Source organism: Phocoena phocoena, chromosome 15 (genome assembly GCF_963924675.1).
Source record: "Phocoena phocoena chromosome 15, mPhoPho1.1, whole genome shotgun sequence".
NCBI classification, from domain to species: Eukaryota; Metazoa; Chordata; class Mammalia; order Artiodactyla; family Phocoenidae; genus Phocoena; species Phocoena phocoena.
This window is the reverse complement of record NC_089233.1, coordinates 8,214,582-8,220,581: the sequence shown is the minus strand read 5'-3', so window position 1 is coordinate 8,220,581 and position 6,000 is coordinate 8,214,582.

Genomic DNA, 6,000 nt, shown 5'->3' with positions numbered 1-6,000 from the left:
AGCCTGTGTGCCACAACTACTAAGCCTGTGCTCTAGAGCCTGTGCGCCACAACTACCGAAGCCCATGTGCCTAGAGCCTGGGCTCTGCAACGAGAAGCCACTGCAATGAGAAGCCCATGCACTGCATCGAAGAGTAGCCCCCCATCGCCGCAACTAGAGAAAGCCTGCACGCAGCAACGAAGACCCAATGCAGCCAAAAATAAATTTATTTTAAAAAGTATTTTATTTATTTAAGCTGATACAAGACTGGAGTTTGTTTTTGTTTTCTCCCGTTGTGGAGCACAGGCTCCAGATGTGCAGGCTCAGTGGCCATGGCTCACGGGCCTAGGCATCCTGTGGCATGTGGGGTCTTCCGGGACCAGGGCACAAACCCGTGTCCCCTGCATTGGCAGGTGGTCTCTGAACCAGTGTGCCAACAGGGAAGCCCTGGAGTTTGGTTTTTTGTTATGAGACAGTTTTCTTGGAATATTGAGCTACTTTAAGTAATACTTTTATGATTTTTTAATATTTTGACCTCACCACGTGGCTTACGGGATCTCAGTTCCCTGACCCGGGATTGAGCCTGGACCACAGCACAGTGACAGTGCTGAATCCTAACCACTAGAACACCATGGCACTCCCAAGAAGACTCTTACGTGATCTGTTGTAACCTTCTGTATCTGCCTTTGAAATCTTCACTGTCACTTTAGTTAAGTGAATACTTTCACAATACTTACGATTCTACTTGACCAAGTGTTTTAAAACTTTATTTAAAAAAACTTTATTGAAATATAGTTGATTTACAGTGCTGTTAGTTTCAGGTGTACGGCAAAGTGATTCAGTTATATATGTGTGTGTATATATACAAATACATGTATGAATACGTGTATTTTTTAGATTCGTTTCCATTATAGTTATTACAAGGTATTTTTACGGTACGCGGGCCTCTCACTGTTGTGGCCTCTCTCGTTGCAGAGCACAGGCTCCAGACGCGCAGGCTCAGCGGCCATGGCTCATGGGCTCAGCTGCTCCGCGGCACGTGGGACCCTCCCAGACCGGGGTACGAACCCGCGTCCCCTGCATCGGCAGGCGGACTCCCAACCACTGCGCCACCAGGGAAGCCCTACAAGGTATTTTTAAAAAATTAAATATTTTTGGCTGCATTGGTTCTTCTTTGTGGTGAGCGGGGGCTACTCTTCATTGTGGTGCACAGGCTTCTCATTGCAGTGGCTTCTCTTGTTGTGGAGCATTGGCTCTAGGTGCATGGATTTCAGTAGTTGTGGCTCGTGGGCTCTAGAGTGCAGGCTCAGTAGTTGTGGCGCATGGTCTTAGTTGCTCTGTGGCATGTGGGATCGTCCCGGACCAGGGCTTGAATCCCCGTCCCCTGCATTGGCAGGTGGATTCTTAATGACTGCACCACCAGAGAAGCCCCATTACAAGATATATGAGTATAGTTCCCTGTACTATATAGTAGGTCCTTGTTGGTTATCTATTTTATATTATAGATAGTAGTATATATATTTTAATCCCAAATTCCTAATGTATCCCCCCACTCCATTTCCCCTTTGGCAACCATAAGTTTGTTTTCTGTTTGTGAGTCTGTCTGTAAAATAAGTTCATTTGTAGGATTTTTTTTAGATTCCACATATAAGCAGTATCATATATTTGTCTTTCTCTGATTTCATTTAGTATAATCTCTAGGTCCATTCATGTTGCTGCAAATGGCATTGTCTCATTCTTTTTTATGGCTAATAGTCCACTGTGTATATATATATATATATAGCATATCGTCTTTATCCATTCGTTTGTCCATGGACACTTAGGTTATTTCCATGTCTTGGCTATTGTGAATAGCGCTCCTATGAACATTAGAGTGTGTGTATCTTTTTGAATTAATTTCTCCAGGTCACCAGATCATACAGTAACTCTATTTAGTCTCTTTTAAGGAATCTCCATACTGTTCTCCATAGTGGCTGCACGCATTTACATTCCTACCAACAGTGTAAGGGGGTTCCTTTTTCTCCACACCCCCTCCAGCATTTATTATTTGTAGACTTTTAAAAATTAATTATGGCTCTGCAGGCTCTTCATTGCGGTGCACTGGCTTCTCTAGTTGTGGCACACAGGCTTTAGAGGGCATGGGCTCTAGAGCGTGTGGGCTCAGTAGTTGCAGCACAAGGGCTTAGTTGTGGTATGTGGGATTTTAGTGACCAGGGATGGAATCTGGGCCCCCTGCATTGGGCACATGGAGTCTTAACCCTGGACCACCAGGGAAATCCCTGTAGACTTCTTTTTTTTTTTTTTTTTTTTGTTGGGGTTAGGAGTTTATTAATTTATTTAATTTATTTTTGCTGTGTTGGGTCTTCGTTTCTGTGCGAGGGCTTTCTCCAGTTGTGGCAAGCGGGGGCCACTCTTCATCACGGTGCGCAGGCCTCTCACCATCGCGGCCTCTCCCGTTGCGGAGCACAGGCTCCAGACGCGCAGGCTCAGCAATTGTGGCTCACGGGCCTACTTGCTCTGCGGCATGTGGGATCTTCCCAGACCAGGGCTCGAACCCGTGTCCCCTGCATCGGCAGGCAGACTCTCAACCACTGCGCCACCAGGGAAGCCCCCCCCTGTAGACTTCTTAATGATAGCCAATCTGACTGGTGTGAGGTGATACCTCATTATAGTTTTGATTTGCATTTCTCTAATAATTAGTGATATTGAACATCTTTTTATGTACCTGTCGGCCACCTGTATGTCTTCTTTGGCCACCTGTATGTCTTCTTTGGAGAAATGTCTATTTAAATCTTCTGCCCGTTTTTTGATTGGGTTTTTTTGGATATTGGGCTGTATGTATATTTTGGAAATTAAGCCCTTGACAGTCTCATCATTTGCAAATATTTTTTCCCATTCTGTAGGTTGTCTTTTCGTAAAACTTTATTTTTTAAATATTTCCCTTATTTTTTGGCTGCATTGGGTCTTAGTTGTGGCACACGGGATCACTGTTGAGGAATATGGGAGATCTTTTTCGTTATGGCCCATGGTCTGCTTGGGTTTCTCTCTAGTTGTGGCACGTGGGCTCCAGAGTGTGTGGGCTCTGTAGTATGTGGCACGCGGGTTCTCTCATTGAGGCGCGCGAGCTCAATAGTTGCAGCATGTGGGATCTTAGTTACCCAACCAGGGATGGAACCTGCATCCCTTGCATTGGAAGGCAGATTCTTTACCACTGGACCACCAGGGGAGTCCCAGTAAAACTTTATTTTTGACAAACTTCCTCAAATCAAATTCTAAATTGAAGTTCTTTTGCCCTCTAATTTGGGACCTTTCAAAGGCCCCTGAGGCATCTCAGAGAGAAAAATATTACACTAATTCAGATTATTTCGTATGTTAAATTACATGAGAAGCACCATCAAATGAGTGGTGATAAAACCTTCTTAGGTGGGCTTCCCCGGTGGCACAGTGGTTGAGAGTCCGCCTGCCGATGCGGGGGACTTGGGTTCGTGCCCGGGTCCGGGAAGATCCCACATGCCGCCGAGTGGCTGGGCCCGTGAGCCATGGCCGCTGAGCCTGTGCTCCGCAACGGGAGAGGCCACAACAGTGAGAGGCCCGCATAACGCAAAAAAACTAAACAAAACAAAAAACCTTCTTAGGTAATACTGTATGGGTAAACATCCATCAAGTGTTCTAAAAATTATATGAAGTTCCTAAAATTTGGAGATGTCCTGGTATTGTTATCAGTCTTAATTCTAGTTATCTTTAAAATATTATTTGTCACAGCAACTTGGTTAAGCTTCTTTGTCAATTGCATTGCAATCAGATCCTTAACTGTGCCTTTTCAAGTCTTGTCATTCACAGATATTTCACTCATGCTTTTGCAAAATCTTAAGATTCATAGAAAGGATTTTGGCAAGTGTAAGATTGATAGCTTCCAGATCATACTGCTGACCTAGTTAAATTCTGATGGAAACCCTGATTGTTTCATAAAACTGTTAACAAGATTTAGATCAAGGTTAGTTACATAGTACTGAGTGAACTAATGAATATGGTTGTTTTTGTCTGAAACACTGCTGGCGTTTAGTCTGTGTTTTCTAGACATAAGGAAACCTTTCCCTTTATAACAACTTGGTAAGTTTTACCTTTGTAAGTGGAATTGCTTTGTAAGTGGAATTGAAACATTTATCTCTTCTCTTGACCTGATCCCTCCAGGAGTTGGAAACTCAGAGTCCCAACAGCTTTATCAGCTGAATAAGGAAGGTCACCTCCTGGCAGGAGCAGGAATATTGAGATATTTTAGGAACCTTGAGAAGGGAGGAATTCTCTCATATCTACAGATACTGCAGGCAAAATCCGATGGCAAGTTGTTATGATTTTCCTGGCCTCAAGGTTTTTAAAAAGTTCTAGCACAGCTAATTGAAAGGAGCCTATACGACCAGTTACACTTAGGTAAATCAGGCTGTTTACTGAAACTAGACTTAATTTGGCCCAATTTGGTAGAAATGAGGATAAATTAGAGATTATGTTTTGATAATATACCTTTTGGATACTGAGGTTTTGTATATACTGAGGGTTTTTGTATTATCTACATCCAAGATGACCTTGTTGCTATAAAGTATTTTAATTAAGTTACTAAAGGAATAATTCTAAGCTTGTTTCTGAAACTGATCATGGAAATCTATTTTTGGATGAAGATCAGATGCCCCATGATCCACAACCAGGAGATTATACATACTGGAAAAGACATCACTTTTTTTTTTTTTTTTTTTTTTTTTTTTTTTTTTTTGCGGTACGCGGGCCTCTCACTCTTGTGGCCTCTCCCGCTGCGGAGCACAGGCTCCGGACACGCAGGCCCAGCGGCCATCGCTCACGGGCCCAGCCGCTCCACGGCATGTGGGATCTTCCCAGACCAGGGCACGAACCCATGTCCCCTGCATCAGCAGGCGGACTCTCAACCACTGCGCCACCAGGGAAGCCCAAGACATCACTTTTAAGACTCTCTCCAACCTAAATGAAAGACCCCTTCTCAGGTATTAAGTAGCTCATGCACAGTGAAACTGAAGGAAACTGACTCTTGAATTAATACTTTACACTCAAGGGCTTCTGTACTGGAAGACAGCTGACCCAAGAATCTGGACCAGGTCTGTTAAGATCCATCCTAATTCAATGGAACTGTTCACCAAATGTGTCTCCCTATCAAAATGGAAAGTTTTTGTTTTATTTCTAATATACTTCTGACTCCAATGTTCAGGATAGAAAGGAAATTCTCCAGTGAAGCTGAATAACTACTCACGATGTGTATCACTGCTTGCTACTGAAAGATCTGCAAACAAAAAAGGGAAAGTGATGGAGGAAACTTTCACGTATTGAGGTATGGAGAAGTCATTCCGGCTTATAAGGTAAGGCTGTTCTAGTTTATCAAACATACATTGTACATCTGCTTTAACCATTAAAGAATGCATTTAAAAAATCAAAATGAAGTAACTGGTTCAGGCATCCCAAATGGATCTGGGTGCCTATTATGGACGTGGTTTCAGACACATTCCTACATTACTGAGAACTTGAACGTTCTGAACTGTATCAGACTCAAGGACACTATCAGCTGCTATGAAACCTTTCTCTTTAGGAATGGTAACAAGCAAGACAGCTCAAGCTATAGCCTCCCAGCAGAAGGCACCAGATTCTTTAGGCAGAATAGTACTAGATACGAAAATTGCTTTAAATTATATTTTGACAACAAAAAAGACGTGTAGTGGCCAATAACTCCTGTTATGTATATGTTAATACCCTTACAGAGTTAATTGGTAATCCTACTTACAGAATTTACATGAAAAGGACCTGCTCTGAAACCTATTTTCCTGGCTGCCATCTGTAACAGGAAGACTGCTGAGGTATACACCACACGGGTGCATTTTGATCATTATGATACGTCTACTAATTTTCAAATGTTTGTTTGTCCAGGTGCGGTGACAAAGCAGTCAGAGAGAGAGGTAATGTTTTATCATACAAAACAACTTGAGAATTCTTTAAAAATGAGAAGTC